This window comes from Anarhichas minor, unplaced genomic scaffold (genome assembly GCF_050575085.1).
Source record: "Anarhichas minor isolate MPS153535 unplaced genomic scaffold, ASM5057508v1 ptg000051l, whole genome shotgun sequence".
NCBI lineage: Eukaryota > Metazoa > Chordata > Actinopteri > Perciformes > Anarhichadidae > Anarhichas > Anarhichas minor.
Window position 1 is genome coordinate 3,410,106 of NW_027466497.1, and position 23,112 is coordinate 3,433,217.

Genomic DNA, 23,112 nt, shown 5'->3' on the forward strand with positions numbered 1-23,112 from the left:
ATAGATACTGTCAGAAGCTTGGCTCCTTACAAGGGCCAACTGGTGTTTGATGCAGTAAATGTTTTCAACGAGAGGAAAGTCAGATAAATTAAGTATATTGGTAGATATATTGGTAGGTATTCTGATGTTACTGCAGATATCACTTCAATGGCTTTCTGTTTTCTATTAACATAACACCTTACGGAACCTTTTTTCCCATTCAATGGCTCTCATGAAAGACCTCCAGTCAATACAGCTGGAATGATAATTGCTGCACTGTCACGCTTTCATGAGCGCCCCAGCTGATCATCCGCTCTGATATGAAGGTCAGGCAAAATTAAAGTCTACTGCTTGATTTGAACGAAAAGAAAGATGCATTCACTGAGCTTTTCAAAGCCCCGTCGCTCAGAATGACCATATGAATGAGTTTACATTGACATTCTGCTTATTAGAAGGTTTGAGAAGAGTTCGGGTCGTGTGTTTGTTCATGTAAATGTCACATGCTGGTTTCAGAAACGTAGATGACCCTTAACGCCGGTTTTTGAGAGAATCTATTATGCTGTAGCTCGAGAACTCCGAATGAATGAGTGTATTGCAAAATCTGGACGGTGGTGCACCAGAGACAAGTGGAAGTTGTTTCTGACAGCTGCAGAGTACAGTATGCACAGCCAGCCAAACATTACACCACCCGCCACAGTTGGTCAAGAGTCCTGCCTCCTCGTCACTATCACATTTTCCACACTGAAGTAGCGGAACATGCCACTGAGATACTTTCTTGTTGACACACGCTACTGTTGAAACGCTTGGAATCTGCTTTTACATTGATGCTTTTCTTCAATAGTGGACATTTTATCATTGATACAAACAGTATAATTCAGACACCGAATCTATTATTATATTTCAAATAGTTTTGGCCCCAAAAGAAGAATTAAACTGCCATTTCGTAGATGTCGCCACATAGTTGCATGACAAGGCGGAATACTGCAGGACCTTGGATTTTAAATAGGTTTTCCAGTCCAAAAACAGTAAGTGACACTTCACGGTGCATTTGCTCTACATATTTTGGAAAACCATTTTTCTTTGGACCCTCTGCAGTCGACTCAGTGCTCCGATTGAAAAGGTTTAAACTCAGATTTGTCGGTTCAAAGTATGTTCAGCAGATAACCCATGATTCATATTTCCTATTTAACAATGACAGTGATTTATTATATTTATATTCAACTATTACTGAAAGGCATCTTTGTCTCTTTCTGCCCTTTCACTTGTTGGTCTCAAAGAACCTCAAAGGATTTATTTGAGGTTGTACAGCATTTTGTTCTCCATGGTACAATCAAGCCTTTGTGGCATGGCGATTCCAAACTTTTGAACGATATTGTCTACGTAGGTCTAAATGGTACACAAAGTATCTGACAAATATATAATTATGGTGACAGGAAACCGAATATAACGAGTTGAGGGTAGCGGTGCTTTCAGTTCTGATGGACAGTTGGGAGTTTGCATCTGCAATGGCTTAGCTTGGTGATGGGATAATGCTTTAGCATAGTCCTCATCCACACCAGTCATCTTTGGTGGCTTTTTCAGGATATCTAGTGATCTATATAGTTATCAAAAGAAGATCACATAGCATAGCCTAAATATGTGTGATTTGGTTGAAAAAATATTTCAGCGATACAGTAGCTAGTTTTGGGGAATGTTACTGTTTTTACCCACTTTCACAGAGTCATAAAGTACTAAATACCTTAGAAACAACCTTTTGCATGTAGTACTCTGAAGTTGTGCTATTTTTGCTCAAGTGGTGATGAGATTAAATACCAAAATCATAATCACATAGACAGGGCAAGCTTTCTCCAAACTTTGTCCGAGGGGAGGCCCACAGTCTTAGACCTCTGACCTAAAGCCATCTTTACACATACAATGATGGCAATTGTCTTTTTTATAACCAAAGGATCTTGAGATAGCCCCACAGAGTCGGTTAGACTAGAGAACTGGCAACATAAGGAAACAACCCCACAAACTGCTGCCATATTCTGATTCAAGCGTCCTGATTGGTTAATTAAAGTATGTGAAATTACTTTTTTCCCCAAACGCAAATAAGTGAGAACAGAAAGATCAAAACTACTAAATCCAAAAATCTCTCATGACAAACAACCAAAAATGTTGTAACTTTTGGTAAATGTGTGCAGTTTATAATGACAAAGGGGAAAAAACTGATACGCAATCAAATCAACACTTTTGTGTTGTTAATATTAATCTCTTTAAAAGAATAAGTTTGTGTGCTGCAACCGGTTTTAATTTTGTTACGGGTAAATCTCTGCTTAGGAAAAACTTAAGTTATAAACAGGTCATGTTTGAATGTACAAACAACTGGTGCAACAGGTTGCGCTGGGTGCAAGCATTCCTGGACAGAGTGGCGGCAACACTGAAAGCTACCACACACATTTCAGTACATTCAGTTAAAGAACACATAATCACAGCTACTCGGACACAGATTGTCGGTCAAACGTCTAGTTATTGCAAAGGATGTTGCAGAATGGGGAAGAATAAGCATCTAACTGAAGCTAACATGACAAAAATCATAATCATAGAATCCAAACACAACAGAACTGCCTGAGATAATCAGATCCATAACAAGTCACCAGTTGAATGATTTCACAGGGTTGAGGTTTCCGCTGTTTCAATGATGTGTTAATCATACGTCCTCGGGGCGTAACGCTGAACTCAAAGAGTAAAACACTGGCAAAACATCAGAGGTATGCATTTCAAATAAAAAGTCTATAAGTAAAATTCATTCTGACGGATGAATCATGTTTCTGATCAGGTACAACAAAGACAGCACGATGTTTAGACTTTCAGAAAGATTAATATCGAGCGACTTGAATCACTTCATATTATTACATCATATTTAAATTATACCAATCGGTTTGTAGCACGGCCTCGTGGCTCGGATTACTGATTATAAAAAAAAAAAAAGAATGACACTAAACTTGTTTGTAGCGATGCATCAACTCGATATATTGGCTCCGTCTTGGTGTCGGTACAGAGCCCATTTAATTTGACAAACAAAGCAAGAGGAGTAAACATGTTATACAGACAGGGAGGTCATTGATTGGACAGTTTTGGAGACAGTCATCCTGCATCATCAGGAATCTAATTCCGGTGACTGACGGACGTTTATGCAGTATTTTAATGCTTCAGATGTTTTTTGGTGTCACAAAGAGCTCACAAAGCATGATTAGCATTATTATTAGACTGCAAATCAACCCTATGTTACGTATAACGACTTCCAGGTAGAGACAGGACGAAAAGGAGTCGTCTTAATGATTTGGGGTTCTTTGCTGAGTCACACACTTTTTAATGGAGTTAATGAAATGACCAAGTACCCAGAGTCGGATACAAGCACAGCAGTTTTAACAGCTTTTGACCTTTTAATCAGCGAAAATACCAACGCTGACGTGCATTAGCATTACCAAGGTTACCAAATGATATATACATGGCCTTATACAGACCAATTATAAGGTTGCTTCCTGAACTGATTTCACAATCAACAGATGGATTTATAAGTAGTTTAGCTTTAGAAATCGTGCATAAATCACATATCTGCTATCTTTAAACGCTGCGGTTAGTTAACGGCACTAATCAGGCAAACACACCTAACCCTTCAGGTTAGGTATGAAAATAAATAAATACATTTTCATAAACCTTTTAGAACACAATTCACATTTGCACATAACAAATGTTTGTGAACATCTCTAATTTTAGTTACATAATTAAATGTAAAGCCTGATGTTGCTTATACACAGTGAGGTATACAGATTAAAAGTTGAAAAATGAAAAATATTTCAGTATATCAGTACTTAGTTGCAGAGTGTACAAAGTCAAAATGTAAGTGTGTCTAAGCACAGTTAAAGTCTAACTACGTACTCTTCTGTGGCATGGATTGTGGCTTTTTTCCCCAGAATATTCAGTATTTCCACTCAGGATTTATTTGAATGGCCAAATTGAAAATGCACATAAAAACAGGTGGCTGGGAATGCAAATGAATCAACTTCATAGCGATTGCTTCCTGCTGTTCATGGAGTTCGACGGTTTCGCACTGGACTGCATTATATAGAGTGCAGCGGTCTCCCATCAGCTCATTAGCTCACCATACTGCACGTGGTTCTCGAGAGAATTAGCCAAATTGTTAAAGGGAAGCCTTAAGTGATTTTGTATCGTTCTTCCATAAATTTGGGAAACTCACAAGAGACAGGTTTTAAAAAGTCAACAAAATAAATGCAGCGGAGACCACGTCCTGGCCTCTTGTCCAGCTAGGGTCAACCTCCAAAGTGTCTCGATCCTACGGCTCCCATTAATCAACTCAATAGCAACTTACCATTAGAATACGTGTCCACATCTCTTATTCCACCAGCTTGTAATGTCATCATTTCTTGAAGAAGCTCCTTCAGAGTCACAGAAGACATTATGTAACCATTTTCAAAGGTACTCCTCTAGACTAGGTCTGGGATTCCCCTTTAAGTTGTCAAAATGTTCAAGCGCTGCCTTGCTGTTTACCTGTTGACCTACCCGTCTGCTTGCTTGTTTATCCGAGAGCTGTTTGCCTGATTCAATCCACCAGTCGCCAACTGTAATCCTGCCTCAATGACCGAGTGAACTGCCTTTAAACTCTGTGTCTCGGTGTGAGCTTTTGGATCAGGTTACCTGCACCCTGTAACTGGAACCCTCACCGCCGATGTGATTTCACTTTGCCAACAAAAGTTCAACCTAACCCAACGCGTGCGAAATGTATGAGAAGTTGATGATAGCCGTTCAAAGCTTTTATCCGAGGGCGAAGGCAGGAGTACACATTTCCAACTCTCTACTTATAAAGATCCACTGCTGGGAGGATATAAATGAACTTGCGGCCATTACTGAATTTTGCAAATGTGAGATAAATTAGTGTAAATTAATTTTGTCCGGTAAAATTACACATTCAGGCCACAACCAATCCACATGTGGCGGGGCAGCAGCTGTGGTTCATTGATGAAATCTGTGAGATATTTAGTCGAAGCAATGGAAGTGATGTAAGCGGCAAAAAACAACTATAAAGTAAAAAGAAATTGCAAATAAGAAATTATGTAAGTACAATTATTAAAAGAGGAATATATATATATATACACACACACACTTTCTTGTTAACACTACACCAGCCAGTGCAGGAATGTTAATAATCCCTAAATCGTGTACTACTGTAACACCACCTTACAAACCCTTCTAACAGTAATTAAGCATTTCAGAACGAAGACAAACGAAGTTAGCTAGCGAACGCTTAATAGAAGTGCACAGACGTCCCATACCGACTCTGTGAATAATTAATATTTCCTTTTATTATGTAAAGTAAAATTGTAACGGTGTATCGTTAGTTTCGAGGCTCCATATCATAATGCGATTGTGTATCTGCAATTTGGATTGGCATTTTAGTCTTAACAGGATGTGTTTACCGTCGGCTTTAAACTGAAAGATACACGTTTAATTTGTCAGGCCACAATTCAATAATGGTAGTATTTCAAACGTTACAACAATTTAGGTGCCATAGAATTCTTTCCAGTACCATAAAATAGATTTCATTATGGACTGACAAACAACTCAATGCTTTACGAGTGTAACACAGACAGCAAGAATCTGATTCATTCACACCAGACGTTTACTGTGGAATGTATCAACATTCTCCGATAAGAACAATAACTGAGCCCTGTGCGACTACGAGCATGTCTGCCTGTACTTGCATGCAAACACACACTTGCCAACTTCCGCAGCCGAAGGCTTCATAAGCTAAAGCGCCAAGTGGAGCAGTGTCGCAGTCCTGGCTTTGAAATCACACCATAGTTTATGAGTTTACAGGTTTGTTACTCATTCTATGCGTTATCATATCCTTCAATATGAAGTTACAAACACCTACAAAAAGCAGCAGCTCCTGCATTATCGGAATAAGTGAAGAGAATTGGGTGACAACTCCCTTGCGCATTGTACGTCATGAGTCATCTGCTCGTGAAAAAAGCCCTTTCTATGTCTGGTTCTGCGATCCTTTGCTCCACATGCATCTTCTACACTGTAGTGAAGCGCTGTATTGCGAGATGAGATGAACATTTTCCAGCAGAGTGGAAATACACCTGCAACACTATTGCACTTTGATTATTGAAAACACGCGGGACACACCTAATGGCGTAATTTCACTGCGTTGTCTGTTGTTATAAAAGCCCGACACGATACATTATGGGACTTACTCGTAAAAAAAAGTGGTCCCTGGCGGCCTTGGCATCATCGTACATTAACCGCACATCAAAAGCACTACGCCTCAGTAAGTCACTTAGGAAGCTCATCAGGAAGACTTTGATGAATTTGAATTGTTTGCCACATTTAATTATGTGCCAAGAAGTTATTACAATCTTTATGACCCACTGTGGACACTAGCAGTGAATATAATAATTGTGGTTGCATATTTCATAATGAGATGTTTCTGGGACGGCACCAATGGCAGATACTGTACCGCCTGTGGATTAAGTGTTTAAAGTTGTTCATGTTCACATAGTAACTAACACATGGCCTCTGGGAGAAAGTTTTAAACTTATATGCAGACATATATTTCAGTAGATTAATGTTACTTGAAGCCTTACTGACTTGACACAGCTGTGTTTTCTAATAACACTGTTGAAAAAAAGTTTTTTTTTGCCTCTAATCGCTTTGAGTCTTTCACGAGTCCAATCTGGCCCAATGACTCTACTTCTCACTTGATTTATTACCTCATTAAACATTGTAAATATGAGTTTATGGTCTCAATCGCTAGCTTGATGTCTTCTTCAATACAGCATGATGTTCATTTAGTACATTAAGGTCCATCTTGAGTCAAATAGACCTTAAAGCAGAGTATGCTTTAGGGCGGGGCTTACTGTGATTGACAGGTGGCTGCCACTACCAGAGCCGTATACGGCATCTCCGCATTCCAAATATGGTAACTTGTGTTCATTGGTTGCGAAAAAAACAACTAACATGGCCACAGCCACAGGCTTCATAACGGCAGTCCACAAACCAGTAGGTGACGTCACGATGATTACGACCACAGCAGTTGAAATAAATACAAAAAGTTGCAAGGCTTTTCTATAAATTATGCTATGTACAATATATGCACACAGCTTATTATGCTTAGGTAGCCTCACCTTTGCTTTGTCATCTATTAGAGACTGCATTATCCTTTCAGTTGTTACCGATAAACATTAAAGGCTCTTTACGCCCACACAGATGTTTCCACTTCTGATTGGACGACTGCTCAGGTTGAAGTTGGGAAGTCATGCGAGGCCTCCAAATCGATATATAAAGTTGCCTAAGTTACTTTAAGTTGTACTCCCTCAACAATCCGACTCTTCTCACTGAATAAGTGATAACACTTGTGTGTGTTCATCATGTATAGGACGTTTAATTATTACCACCCTCAAACTACAGGCCTACAATTACATCCATGTATTATAAATTATGCCAAATGAAAAACAATAGAAGAAAAAAGAAATAGAAGTTAGCTAATAAGCAAGTAGCTAAGGTACTTTTAGATTAATATAACATTTTCGTTTAAAATAACTTTGACATAATGGCTTAAAAGTAGATCATTTGACAACAAATCAAATCTGATTCTTGTCATTTAGTGTGAAGGTATTTAGATTTTTAGGATTATGACACAAAATACTGCTTTTTGTCTCCATCTGGAGGTTAAAAAAGGTAAAATGTAACAGCCAAAAGAAGGGAGCAGCTTTGATCATTACGAGCGTGAGAATCTCTATTGCTGGCTCAAATGTTGTTACGCAATTCATAGTTTATTCATAGTTTATGCACAAATTCTCTCTCTCTCTCTCTCTCTCTCTCTCTCTCTCTCTCTCTCTCTCTCTCTCTCTCTCTCTCTCTCTCTCTCTCTCTCTCTCTCTCTCTCTCTCTCTCTCTCTCTCTCTCTCTCTCTCTCTCTCTCTCTCTCTCTCTCTCTCTCTCTCTCTCTCTCACACCCATGAATGTCTCTAAGGTTGATTTGCAGACTCCATAGAGCTCAAATTATTTTTGTGCTCTAAAATTATTTTGGCATCGATATACTTCCATACACAGGCTCCCACTAAACAGTGCCGACAGCTGGACGACCTTAAATACCCTCAACTGAGAACTGATGCTGCCTTCAGTAGCTCCTTGGAAACTCCCTTCTTTCATGATGTAATGTATTTGAGTGCTGGTTTGAAAATAAAAATGGCAGCGTCAACTATGAATCAAGTGTTTTTTTAATGCATTTATGCTATTTGTAAACATACTATTAACATCATTTTAATACAACCCAGACTTCAAATTAAAACTTGATGTCAGGTTATAATCTCACTCACTCCAAATGAAATCAGAAGCCGATGAAGACAATGGCTGAAATGCTTCGTCTGTTGATGTGTTTTACATACATTTACCAAATGTTACTGGTCATTTGTTGGTTTTTGGCGCGTGTGCTTTTATACATGCAATTTTTTTTTTTTTTGCTACACTGGCTGATGTCATAGTTTCAATGCTATTCGATCCTAAACCTCTCATCTCGCCACACGGTGAGAGACAAGAAACAACAACTCCCACAGTCACCTTGCTGAATCGTTCATGCACGAGTAGGCTACACTTGTATTTTCTGACAGCCTTTGAAGGCACCAATTTATGCTCATACGGTAACATGCCACCTATCATACTGCAAACGACGGCACAAAAGACATATGATACATACTATCGTTTGTAAATACCTATAGCCGACTTTACCCTCATGAACAGATCTTTCCCCGACATTAATGGCTCATATTCTCCCAGACGCACTCCCAGCTGCACTGAACTGTACCGTTCAGAAGTCCAACCTTTAAGGTCACTAATGCGCCGTGAAAGTATCGCTTATTTTGCGTGCCAGATGTTGAGTGCTTCAGCGAAGTTCATGTTGCCGAAATTAAAGGAAAGGTAAGGAAAGTTAAGGCTACGTCAGAAACAGCGAGCTGAAATGCATTTCTGACATGTTTCCGGGTCACATAAGTAAAAGTGAAGCAAACCCTGAAAGACCAGTATTAAACATAAACTGGTGGCCCTTCTGCAGGTTTTGAGGGAAACAACTAACTCCCTTAAGTCTTCCTAAAAGCTAGCCCGGATACGTGCTCTTGTACTGACACAACCTCGACCCAAATATTTGACAGCTTAATGAGCTCTCGCTTTTAGTTGAAACGAACAACCCAATAAAACAACTTCAAGGAATGTTTATGAATTATTACGAGCCAGTGTTCAATTCGGCGTGAATAAAACACGCCAGAAATGTAATAAAATCGAAACTTTTTCGATCAATTCTTTCATTCCGCCATCTCATCCCGACAAAATACACTATCGTGGGCGTAAAGAAGCGGTGTTGACCAATTTTAAAGTTTAATTATCACAGTAATTAAGTACTGCTTGTTGATAAATAGCACTCCGAATTGTCAGTTAGACTCAAGTAAATCTGGAAAGGTCTCAGGCATGTTCACCCAGGTGCCAGCCGTCTGACGATTAGCAAGCCGGCATTGAATTGCCAACAAATTGAATGTAGTTCGGCAAACATGTTTCCCTCCATTGGGCAAACATGACACATTGGTGGTGATGTTAAAAGCGTGAACATTAATATGAACATTTTGGCTGAGGAAGCGGTATGTACGACCATGTAGCTGTTACACTGTCAAGCAAGCCGTTTTTTTTTTCTTGTTTTTTTTTTGGAGAGGCTGTCATTGGCTAGACTGTGGTCAAAAATACCCAAAAATGTAAAAACATACCGCATATGCAAGACGAAGCTCCTATCCAATATTATTTGGAGTCCCAGTGCCTGTGCATTCCTCCTCAACTGGAACCAGTGATGATCTCCGTCGGTTAAACTGGACGGGACACAGCGCCAGGTTTTAACCTGAAATGACCCGCTCTAGTGCATATCAGGCGAGGGCTGTGCTTGTGCGTCTGCGTGTGCGTGTGCGCTGTGTCTGTGTTGAGTGACTGTAGTATGCGCTAACAGTGTATGCGGCTACGGGAGTCTGTGCTCTGGACGACCAAAAAAAAACAAAAAAACTTCCAACATGTAGCCGAAAACAAACATTACACAGCGGCACACTAACGAAACTGACAATTGTAGCGCTCCGACTGATCGCTACCGGGAATCAGAGAGACGAATCACGGGCAGGAAACCGAACCAATAAGCCTCGCCCTTATTACAAACTCCCAAGTTTTTTTCCTCGCTTTTTTTTGTCGATGGCGGTTGACTGTTATTACAGTTGGCCTGGTAGATACTGTTCTAACTTACTGTGTGTTCAACACTGTCTGTTCAAGGAGATCCAGCAGGAGGATTTTTGATGAATTATTGTTGTTGTTATCATTATTATTATTTAGTACAAGGCTATATTATTATTTGTCATATTATTTCAATTCAACTGAAATAATATGACATGCATTTAAAGACAATTATATGTTATTTGATTAATAATAAAATATATCTTAAACGTTTTTGTTTACATAATATAGGTTGGTTTTTTAATCATATTTTAATTGTTTTACAGATTTTGCAAGTGGGTCCATGCATGCGTCTGCTCAACAAATCATAACACACAGAATCATCTCATGTAGATCACCAATTAGTCTAGAGCCCAGCTAGCATAAGTGTGTGGGGAACCACAGAGCTGACATGTGGGTCCCAATCAGGTTTGGCTGCCGGTTCCACAGTAGATCCTCCTCTGTTGGCCCCAGAGAGCTTCATGTGGGATTTGACTGGGCTGACTGGGCAGTGGGGCCCAGTTTAGTTATTTATACAAGAACCATGTGGGCCCCACATTCTGCAGCCTCAGCGGGGAATACATGGTCCACGTTGAGCTACGTATAACCCATTTGGGCCCCGGCAAAAGCCCTATGAAATCCTTAAAACCCACATGGGGCCACCATGAAACCTGCGGAAAACCCCAACTGGAACCCACCTGTAGGTGGGTGGCACCATGGGCTCCATGTGGTCTTTTAGGTTCGTCCCTTAGTGCCGTTGCCCCCTCTTGTTGTAATGGGATAGCGGTAAATCTACACTGAACCATGCATTCAATAAATGACTACTGTGAAGCTGAAAATACATCCATCCATCAATTAACTATCACACATCCTTGAGGGTGATGTGGGAGGAGGGGCTCGAGCCAAATCCAGCTGACATTGGGATTGGAGGCGGGATGCTCCCTGGACATGTCTCCAGTTAATCACAGGGCTGGCACATAGAGACAGGCCGTTCACACTACCATACGGCAGAATGGCTGTTAATAATAAAATTCATTACAATATTCAACTAACTAAATATGTAGTCATTCCCCCACTAGCTCACACGGAATAAATCCCAGTCATCTTTAATGCAACATTGTTTCAACTAGATCGCTTTCATTTTTAAAAAGGCTCACGTCAAAAAAAAACCTCACAAATGTTTTAAATGCCAAAAAATCTCAGAGCCAAATGCATCTAAAATGAAAGTTTTTCAGAGATATAAATACAAAAAGGCTGTTAAAAATGTATACTAAAATAATGAATTGATTTAATGGTACCTTAAGTTAAGTTAAAGCCAGACTACAATATTAATTACAGTTAGACACCTTACATAACAAAGTGACATAATAAAAACAGGCACAAACATTTTAACATTTTAATTTGAGTAATAGACCGATATTTATTCTGAGTAATTAAGCTTGTAATAAAGAGGGGCCTTCCAAAAGGCTAAAGTTTTTGCTAGCTCATGAAAGGCCCTAAAGGGGCCCATTAAGTGGGAACCACGTACTGTAACAGAACTCGTAAATGTCCCAAATAGACTAACCGGCTGCAGCCCATGTCCATTTAGCCCGCATTTACCCGGAATGGCGCCTGCGTTGTCAGCCTATATGGGCTTGCCACATGGGACCCATGATGTTGAACCCGTGTGGGACCTACACAATTTTCCCAGCCGAAGCCAACGCCCCAGTGGTACCCATGTAGCTCGCATTTAATCCACATGGAGCCCACATGGACATGCCGGCAGGGAGGGCACATTGACTTCTCTGCATGTTGTAACTAACTTCTGGGTCATTTCTGACCATCATTGCTCTGCAATGACTAACTACAGTTATGTGGTATGCTTTAAAAAAAACAAAGACTAAATTACAACATCATTTCATAAACGTTGCTTCATTTTACATGAATTTATCTGGTGGGGGGGGGGGGGTCTTCTAAGTCTACCTGTAGGAAGCAGTTGCCTGTATCTCATTTGCTTCTCAAAGCACTGGATTTAGTGTTGGATGGACTCTCATGGCAGAGTTACAGCGTCCAGGTAAATTATTAGTGGAAGGTTTCAAAGTCTTCTGGCAGCAATTTGTGAATGTCCCTGTCATGCATACCGTGCCTTATGACACTGAGCAGTGTGTGCAGCCCTGTTTGCTCACCTTACATCAACTTTTCTTTCGTGTACTGTATGTTTAACTTGGACGCGCTCCAAGTGTGTAGAAGGACGCTGGTTTGGCTGCTTTTTATGCAGGAGTCAATGTTTGACCAATTATGACCGACACTAAGAGGACAGAGAAGCATGCTGGATATATTATCTACCACTCTAAGACATCCAAAAGATGTATGACATCTATGGAAAACTGTATTTCGTTTAAATGCCAAAGCAGGCAGAGAGCTGCAATCAATTTACCACCATTTATGTGGATGTCCTATCAGTGCTGATGGTAAATATAGTAGCGTGCTATATTGACCCAGACGTTTCTCTTTGACACCAAACTAAGACAGGCTTAATTGCCTTGTTAACTCGTACAATACATCACTGTCTCATGAAGGAATAACAACAGATTTTGCAGCTACGCCCCAGAGACACAAAGAACATCGGCAAGAACTGTTTTGTTAAGGGTTTTGTTAAGGTTTGTTTGTTAAACGATATCCCTAACTCAGAAAAAACCAACGAATTGTCCCTTTAGGTTCAGAGCATTCCAGGAATTGTTCTGTGATGTCTGTACTTCCATTTCATTGACTGTTTCCACGCCATGTAGTGAGTGAGCAAGAACGTGTTGCATTCTATTGAAGGTTTGTATGTGTATCTTCTTATTGAGCTAATTGTTCTCTCCGCCTCGTCTTTTCTAACGTGGATTCCTTCCCGTCCCTGCGAGTTTCAGACGGAGCCCCCGCTCTTTGATTCTGAGGGACTCACACCAAAGCTTCACTTTGCTGTTGATGTTTTTTTAGTAGCTGACACAGTTTTCATTGTCAAACCGCTAAACTGGAAAATATCTCAACACAATGTCACATTGTGTATGATAGACTGCAGGAACAAGAACAACACACCAAACAACAATGCGCTAAATGCGAAGAGCAGTGCAGCTACAACTTCTCTTAATTCCAATTTAATTCTCTTTAAATCTTGTTTACATTGAAGTGGATTTTTGTTTCAAGGGCTCTTAAACCACCCGTGAGAAAATGTAAGGTAAACCACACGCACACACCTTCATTATATAGTGTGGTGGAGGACGAGGGAAAGCTCAAACACGACAGGAAGGTATTGCTGCAGCATGCCAAACCGCAGCTGCACCACATGGACTGTTGTTAAATGCAGGCTGATAAAAACTGCAGAACCTGTTTGCATCAAGTTTCCTTGTCCCTGAAAAGAACACTCTGTTACTGATCTCGTGATTAAAGCACTTTAAACGTCACATTATTTAACAGGACAGATTATTTCATTTGGATGATGTGCTTTCTAAACACATGCAAAGTTTTCAGAAAATAATTTGTCAGTTATCTTTTTTGTTTGCAACCTTGGAAACTCAATATATTTTTCTTCAAAAACATTTCTGATATTTTTGTTGAAATTCTCAGAACATCCTGACAGCAATCAATGAATCAAATGCTCTGACCACAAAAAGAGAAAAAGGCCTGAAGGGACGGGCTAGCTACTTTGAAAAGAGTTGGCAACACTGGGCTTGTTTCTTTGGTTGAGTGAGTTTAGAACTCCAGTGTAATCTTGCTTCTCAAGACTATTAACCCTGCCTTGAAGTTTCATATTATCATTGGATCAACTGTGTTTGTAGTGTGACAGCGGTGATGAACCACAGACATCTATCGCCCAACTCTACAGATATAACAAGCTTTTTTAGCCTCTTTTAGCTTGTTTCGGTTTTACAGAATATTTGCTTTTTGGATCAGTCACTCAGCTGTCAAAACCCCTTTCTTTCTCAGCTGCAAGCAGCAAAAAAGCTCAGATAAACCCACTGTACTCCACCTACTGAGCACCAAATGGCAGACAGACAAAGTTAGTGAGCTGGTGAAAACGTTGCTCATTTATCACTCTACTAATCAACTGTTGAAAAAATCATGTCGGCCTCTGGCTGCAGATGTGTTTTTGCTGCCTGTGTTATTTCCTGGAGAAGCCGATTCTTCATTTGTTGAGCTGCTGTCGTCACGCTTGACTGTGATTGGTTCAGCTATTTCAGAGCGATGAGAGCAGTGATATTTATTAACCCATTAGTACCTGCAAAGGAATTTTTTTTATTTGGTGGAAGTGTTGTCTTGGCTTGCTTAAAATCCGCCTAAGGCAAACAATTTCAAAATATGTCAAACCCTTTGGCTGAAGAGTGAGCTTTTCTTATCATACTACGTGTTTTTGCATTATACTTAAAAAACAGTAGTCAGATTTTTAAGACTTTAGTGCAATCAGAACAAATATTACAGCATTTTCCCTTATCATACTAAATAAAGTCTTTGGGCACAAATGTGTTAATCGCCTCACCCTTAGATCTACATTCACCTTCATACAGCCCGTTGCACTTTGTGCTTGCATGATTGAAATAGGACCCATTATCTTAATTAACTTCAAATAAAATAAAGTCTACATTGCATATATTTAAGTTAATATACCGTCATCGTGTCTGTTAGTTATATGGTAAAGCATTGTTAGCCAATCATAGAATGAATCAAACAAAGTGCCGTAGCAGCCTTTGTCAAAAATATTATTTATTACCACATCTCATGGATTATTGCCTATAGTCTTACGTTGAAGAACTCTCTCGGTGTGTGCATCCAGGCCAACATAAGCATTCATACAGCCTGTTGGCTCAGTGCTACTTATTCCCAGAGAGTCCTTGGAGCATGGTGAGAACCATTAAGCGGACTCTTTAAGTGTGTTTAAACAAATCATTTGTGCTCGGGGAGAAGCTCAGAGCAGTGAGAACACCTGCACATCATGAATCACAGGCACTTTGGAGGTATAGTTACACAAACATCCCCTTACCTCGGAAGGTCGGTAAGTTTAGCTATAATTAGCTTACTTAACCTAGATAGCTTTAGAGTTGCTTTGCCTGTCTACAGTCTCATTTTGACCTTTTTCATGTCTCTAAAGCCCCCAAACTGACAAAGCACCAGATGTTCAACCATCGCAAAGTTTTAATGTGCAACTGAATAAGTCTCAAGGTTACCTTAGAACCTGCTTGGCTCAGTTTCAGAGCGTCATCATGGGAAACTCCTCCAGATGCCCCTGATTCCAGGTTTTGTCAGTGAGAGTAACGGGGAGTGCAAGAGCCTGATGAGAATCTCATCAAGTGGTTCAAGAGGAACCGGCTTTACATCAGTGAAATAAAAGGAGTGGGAATTGATTTTTAAGCTGATAGCTGTTGTCATCCAGAGAGATGATGTGCAGATGGCTCATTGTGACAGCGGTGCTAGCGATTTTTTGCTACTTCAAGCTACCGGCATTGAGTTTAGAAAGGGTCGTTTTGGTTTGAGGTGTTTGGGGGTCAATGATGGTTGATAGCAGAAGGAAGCTGCTGCTGCCATGAACCCACGCAGCTATTTGCCTCAACTTTTTAAACTTGCTGTTGAGGCTCCTCAGAATCCACAGTGATCAAAATGATAGAGGAACTATTTTTACCTGTATTTAATTGCACAGGGTTATATATACCTCTTTACCAGCACTAAACAAACAGATCAATGAAAAGAAAGTCGAGGCGCAACATGAGCTTCAGGGTTTGATTATCCAGTCTGGTTTATAAGTTAGCAAGACTGCTAACTGTGTAGCTAATGCTGTATCAATTGTGGCATATAGCTAACCGTTTTCTCTATTTCTAAACTGCAACCCACTCTAGTTGGCTACGCGATGAGAGTGGAGAAGTTAGATAACATCAACCTGTAGCTGTGGTACAGGTTTTAAGTAGAATTGGAGATGGTAAAAAATACAGAACATCAACATCACCTCGTTAGCACGGTCTCTACACATTTGTGAACATATGTTCTTCATGTGAACAGCTGGTGGTGATGCACATCCACTCTGTAACTGTCGTTTAGACAGACACAGGTGCGTATTTACACGCCATCCATATATTCAACAGCTGTAGTTCTGTGAAAGGCAAACATCCACCAACTTGTGAAGTCTGTTCAAAAGGAGCTCTGTATTAGAGGCATTTAGATGTTGTATCTGGGTTGAATGTTCATTTTTGTCGTTGTTTTATTATCCTCAGTACTCCCTATTTTCACTTCATTTCTGTCTTGTTTTGCCTGCTGCAGTGACCCAGTTTCTCCACACAGATCATTAAAGTTTCATCTGATCCAATGTCCTCTAACTTTGGCTTTGATGGTTTGTATGGCCCATATGGGCTGCTTTCGGTGGATCTTCGTGGGGCTCGAGCTGGGGGAGATTTTAGCTTAACAGAACTGGTGATGGCTTATCTTGATGACTATCATGAGATTCAAGTATTTAGAAGAGCAGGCTCTTTCTTTCTGTGCGGTGGCTTTTTTTGGGTCAGGATTTGTTTTGCTGAGAAAGTTGGACAAGATAATCATTATTGCAGATTGGTCCAGATGAAATTTCCATTAACAACAGAGTGGACCTTAAGCCAGTCACTGGGCCTTCTCAGAAATCCTTCTCCTGCTGGAAACTTTTTAATATCAGATATACTGTAAATAGGAACAACTGACCAGAACCAGAAACCAGAAACCATTTTTATTGTCATATACATATACACGAAATTTGACCTCTGCATTTGACCCATCCCTGTATATAGGGAGCAGTGGGCTGCCAATGATAGGCGCCCGGGGAGCCGGGGGTTCAGTGTCTTGCTCAGGGACACTTCGACACGTGACACGTCCCAGTCGAGGATCGAACCGTTGACCCTTTGATTACATTGCTGGCTTTTTTTTATTCCAAAACAATGCTGTTTAGCGTCATAACACAACTGTTCCACAAAGCAAATTGCTCAACTATGCAGATCCCTTCAGCTCTACGGAGCTTTTTTGCATCTCCCAGCTAATTGTTTTGGTTTTATGTACCGCAACTTCACTGTTTTGGTTCAGTCTCGTGGCTCTCACCAATCTTGTTTCCAGACACATAACGCTCTGTTAAACCCACAGAAGACTACCTGGCCAGCACCAAGTCGCAGACGGAACAAGTTATCAGCTAGCTGCCGAACGCAGTGGAGCATTTAACAGCTTAAGAGTCAGATATTTTTCAGGAGTTGGTTGAGAACAAAACAGAGCTAAAAGGAGAGTTGATATTAGACTTCCGATGGTCTGGTCGTCAGTAACATGATTGCAAATGATAAGCAATTTTGCTAACATGTTCACCATAACAAACAAACAAACTGGAGCAGGAGTCATGCTGATACTATTTAGCTAACAGTCACGCTAAATAACTAACTCCAATGACAACAAACAAATTCGACACTGGGTTATTAGATAATGAAATCTGTAGACGTGTCAACACTCATTCAAATATTTCTCCCTGTAAATCTGACGCAGATGTGTACGATTTTCTTATAATCTGGGGGGGGGTTGGTCAGGGCCACTGAGGCATACCAGGTATTCATATTTACAGAGACAGAGCTTGAGTTGAAATGTTATCACAGCTATTATGGCAACATGATTTCTCACTGCAGCCATGCCCAGACTCAACAAAACCAATTAAAATGATTTTTGACATAGAGTCTGAAATTATCCGAGCAGACTCTGTTATGATTGTTGTCTGCTTTGGCATCACTGTCACTCTTACTACTCACGTATTTATTCAAATGATTTTCCTAATTCTGCCTCCTGACGATCGTGGAACTCTACATGTCAAACTTGGTATGTAAAGACCACTCACACATGGTGAGCATGCCTCTATAGTTCATTCCTCATAAAAGAACGTCCTGAGCGAAAAGTGCATCAATCTGTTCTATATTTCCCAGGCTCCTGCATCAAAGAGCGTTCTTCTCGTTTTCTGTGGTTTGTCTGAAGTGTCATCCTGCAATGTAAAAAACAAACAGCTGACCTCATGAACCTGCCCTCTCTCTGATCTCCTCCACCTATAAATAAAGTATCTGTCTGTAGATGAGTGCCCGCTCCCTTTAGCAACTGGGGCATTTTGTTCTGGGAGCTGTCAAGTGTAGTTACAATCAACATCAACACAGAGGCCTTCAGACCAGGTCACACACATGCACGCGCACACACACACACACGCAGACGCACACGCACACACACACACACACCTCATTATTAGTTGTTTCACAGGTCACCATGCAGGTGAACTTACATTAACCAGAAAGTGAAACCAGCTCTGGACCCGGCCTCTGGTAGTTTGGTGGTTAAACCGGTCTATTGCAGAGGTATGATGTCTCGTGGACAAATGCTTCAGGAATCTGCTGCATCATATCAGGTCATGCATTAAATATATCAAATGGCCCAACAGAGGCGTAATTTGGGATGGTGAAAGGTGAGCCCTCTGAAACTTCCGGTGAGTCACGGCCACCAAAATTCAGGCCTATTTTTCATGAAAAAAAATGAAAACCATCAGGAGAGCAAGACCTCAAAAAGTACAAGTAAAGCTCATCAAATGGGCTGTTGTATTGACAGATAATACCACAGCCGGTATGCAGTTCTAAGACCCGTTTTAATAGTCTGTATTTGTCAACATTTTGGCAAATTGGCACCATTAAAAGTAAGCAGAATTTGCTTTTAGCACTTCCTGTTTGCAGTGTTCCCATGGATGTACAGACTGGATTACTGGATTACTTTGACATTGAACAAAACTTAAAAACATCAAATTCTCAGGCAAGTTCTGATGTGTCTTTCTTCTTTAAGCAGATTTCCTAAGAGATAATGATACCCTCGGGAGGTGTAAGATGCTAAGTGATATCAATATGTGTATCATGCCTGTCTGTTAAGATTTGACTGAATAATGACTCACACTCTTTCTCTTTTTGGCTTTGTCCTGCTGAACGTCCCTGTCTATTAAAGACTATATCCAATCATTTCCAGATGGTTTAAATGCCGGAATGAGGAGTTAAATTTCCGTGAAGCACAGTGAATATTTTAGTCTCCACCTCTCCTTGTCATGATAAACCCATCCAGCTTTGGCCTCATGTTTAGCTGCTGGTATCTTCTTAGCAACGGTAACATCACAAGAGAGGTTCAAAATAACAACAAAACTTGATTCATTCTGACAGAGGGCGGCTTGTTTCATTACAGGCAATACGAACCATATTAAATCAAAGATGGCGCCAGATTTCGGTCTGGATTTGTTTTATGCGTCACAACTTTTTAAACCGTGCTAAAAAGATTGCCTGCATGCTGCTCTGTGAGTTCATTATTATTTGGGGCATTTCATGCCTTTTACTGTAGATGGCAACATTGGAGAGATACGCAACAAAGGTTCCTAGTTGGACTCGAACCAGGTACGTTGTGGTATAAGGATGGCTTCTTACCCCCTCAGCCACCACTTTGTATCTTCAACATTATCATTTTTTCTAACCAGATATTCGCACATCCAACCATGTGAGATGCAGTTTTTTTCAAAAATGTCTTGATCAGCATCACAATTTATTGATCATAATAACATTTCGGTCCCTCTGGACCTTCAACAATAGTATTTTAAACAATTCATGCAACATTGATATTAAATAGACAATGCTCCTCCCACTTTAGGAGTGTCTCTCAATAGTCAACAGCAACATGTGTACAATCTGCCACTTTATGTTCTACATATAAGAGAAGACAAAAACTGAACTAAACTATACACCACAACACGTAATTAAGTTTATTTACAAGAATATTTTAAGAAATTGCATATTGGATGAATGAAAACATTGGCCCCACAGCTTTCATAAGTCGTTCTACGTTGTGTGCTCATAAACTACTTGTGTCCTTGGAGCATGACATGTCTAGTATCTCATCGCTTAATGCTTTGGGGGAAAGGGTTTTATAGACCTACTTATGCCACACTCACAACACAAGTAGGGCATGTGAATACACATCTTCAAATGACTTACAAAATCTGTTTTCATTCGTCACATACGCATTTTTATTTTTAAGACTCATTTGCCTACTTTCTCTCCTCTTTAATTTGCCCCGAGAGCAACACATTTAGACACACACACACACACACACAGCCCAAATTGACTGAAGTTTCTCTTCAGCACCCACATTAAATTATTAACCTATAAAGGGACAAAAGTAACACTCCTAATGTAGATGCACATATCTGTTTTAATTTCCTTTGACTAAATTATTTGTAATGTTTTTAAGGAAATATTGAATAATTGTATTCATTGGGCCTCAAACTGTTATTCAAATGAATGTGAGCAGTTTAGAGGGGTAATGTCTCTCAAGTGAAACCACTAAAGACTCATAGACATCTGAAACATGACACGAGGCTTCAACTAGACATTGACACTCTTTTTGTAAAGAGACACGGGTCACAACGTTGGGAACCACTGGGACCAACATTGTGTTTTGTTTATCATGTAATGTATTTAAAAAAAAAAAATGTAAAATCTTATTTGGAGAGTAAGTAACAATATAAATGTAGCAGTAAAAAGTATGACTCTCCCTTTTGAAATGTAGTAGAATAGAAATGTAAAATAGCATGCAAGGGAAATACTTACATATTCTACTTGAGTATGTTTCTGATGTTGGACTCAGTAATATGTGTCGTATTCAGGGCCGAAGCATTCAGGACTCTGAGTGTGAGGTCGTGTCCTTAGTGATATTTTTGAGGATTTTGCAGGTTGAATGACATGAAGTTTCAATTGTACCATTACATACTGTACATATTACACTTCTACCACTAAATACATGAGGCAAACCCAGCAATTCTAGTGCCAAACACTCACTTGAGTTGCTGACATCTGTCGGGCCGTTATGTAGATAGTAGTGGAGGTCTCTCTTTATTGCAGTTTAGCATTGTTATCTTTCATTGTTTTTAAATTTTTTTTTTTTTTAGAGAGAGAAGACCTTTTAACCTGCGTAACGACACATAATGTCTTGTTACATAAGTGTTCAGTTCACACACTGCGAGTTGGGAAATTTGGAAACTTGGCCTGTGTCCAAACTTTGCTCTGGATGTCTGATAGGTTCAAAGCGCAGACCTGAAACACAAAGTATTATTATTAAAACAGCGCCTTTTAGTGAGAGTGACTAACACCAAGTGAGTGTTGCCGGGTTCGCTTCAGGTCACAGATTCGGTGAAGACGAGTAATGTACTGTACTGCTTGAAGCCGGTTTGATTTATCTGGACATTGCTCAGCTGTCCTAGTGTGTAATCCCAACAGCTGGTTAGACAGTTTAAACACACACAGTAACCTCAGTCTCTCACCAGTCACCATGAAGACATACCTATAGCTGCCAAATCTCAAAATCTCTGCATCCTGGGAGTTCTCCTACAATATTAATACATGTGGCTTTGATACGAGTGCTTTGTTTCATCGTAGCTCCTCACATGAACACATATACGAATGAATCACCTATCTGCTCTATATATGTGGCAGTTTAATGGTTTCATCTGATTGGTGGACAAAGTGTTGGTCCTGTGCCACATTATGTAACATGTCAACCGCAGTCTGTTGCTACCATCAAGTGGTCATGAGTAAGAACTGCACTTACGTTCGAATTTTGATTTTGCTGTTAAATATCTTACTATCAATACCTCCAATTAAATATTTTCCAAGTAACGCAAACATGCAAAATAGAGTAGTTTTTACTGTAAATAGATCTAATGTAAGCACAACATCTGTAACCAAAACATATTTGGATTATAATGCAATGACTTAAGATATTTTGAACTTCATTTTCTCCCCATAGCATTATCCTGTTATCATTGTTGATAAGTGATAAGACATCTCAGTACTCTACATTATGTAAGTACACACACAGCATATGATAAGACTGGACTGTTGATACTGTGAGGATGATAAACTGAACAACCTCTCAAGCAGTTATGCAACGAACAACAGCGGAGGAATCATACTGCATCATACTTTTAGCAACAAGTATCAACAGACTCATCCGTCCTACCTTTACCTGTGTAGAGCGCCACCCCAAGGGCAATTTCATGCAGCTCATAAGTTGTGTCCCAATGCATGAGTGTATGTACGATCTTGACAAATTGAAGCTATAGCTGCTTCATGTTCTGTTGTATTTAAAAAATACATAATATTTTCCAAGTTCATCATACCTTTTTTTTGTACACTGAAATGTAACTAGTATCTCTTGCTGTCTAACAAATGTAACAAAGTAAAAAGTACAATATATACGAGTAAAATGGAGTGAAGTAGTATAATATACTGTATATAAGTATGAAAGGGGACAGTATTACTTCTGATACTTTCAGTATATTTTGATCATACTTCTGTACTTTTGCTTGAGTATACTTCTAAATGCAGGATTTACTCGGTGCAGGTTACTTGTAATGGAGTACTTTTTACCTTGTGGTCTTTTTGTAAGTAGGATCTGAGTACAGTGCTCCTAGTTATCTCAACCTCAAACATGCAGGTGGAACGTGAGCTTCTTAAAAAATGTGTTCCCTCACTAGGGGGAGTACTTGTCTTTCATATTGCTGTCACAATATTCCTCAACATATGATATCCTTGATGATAAGACAGCCATTTTCAGGCCACTGTATTGTATTGTGTCATTATCTGCTCCGTGTTATTGTTTCCTGCTCTGCCCTCAGTTTGACCCTTTCAATAGTTCCCCTGAGCTGCGCTGCAAACTTAGATAGATGGTCCTCTGAAGCCTGGTGAGCTTACAACACTGCCTGCTGACAGAGATAAGAAATCATACACCACAGGGCGGACACGGACCTCCATCCATCTGAAATGA

At 39.9% G+C, this 23,112-nt stretch overlaps 1 protein-coding gene across 2 annotated transcripts in view; it reads right to left on the reverse strand.

The window, feature by feature from the left end:
- Positions 1-10,142, reverse strand: part of thrb (thyroid hormone receptor beta) — a 77,669-nt gene extending 67,527 nt beyond the window's left edge. For both annotated transcript variants that reach the window (XM_076112809.1, XM_076112803.1), the window contains exon 1: positions 9,795-10,142. The gene's annotated coding sequence lies outside the window, so the exon portion shown is untranslated. The remainder of the gene's footprint in view (positions 1-9,794) is intronic.
- Positions 10,143-23,112: the final 12,970 nt, after the last annotated feature.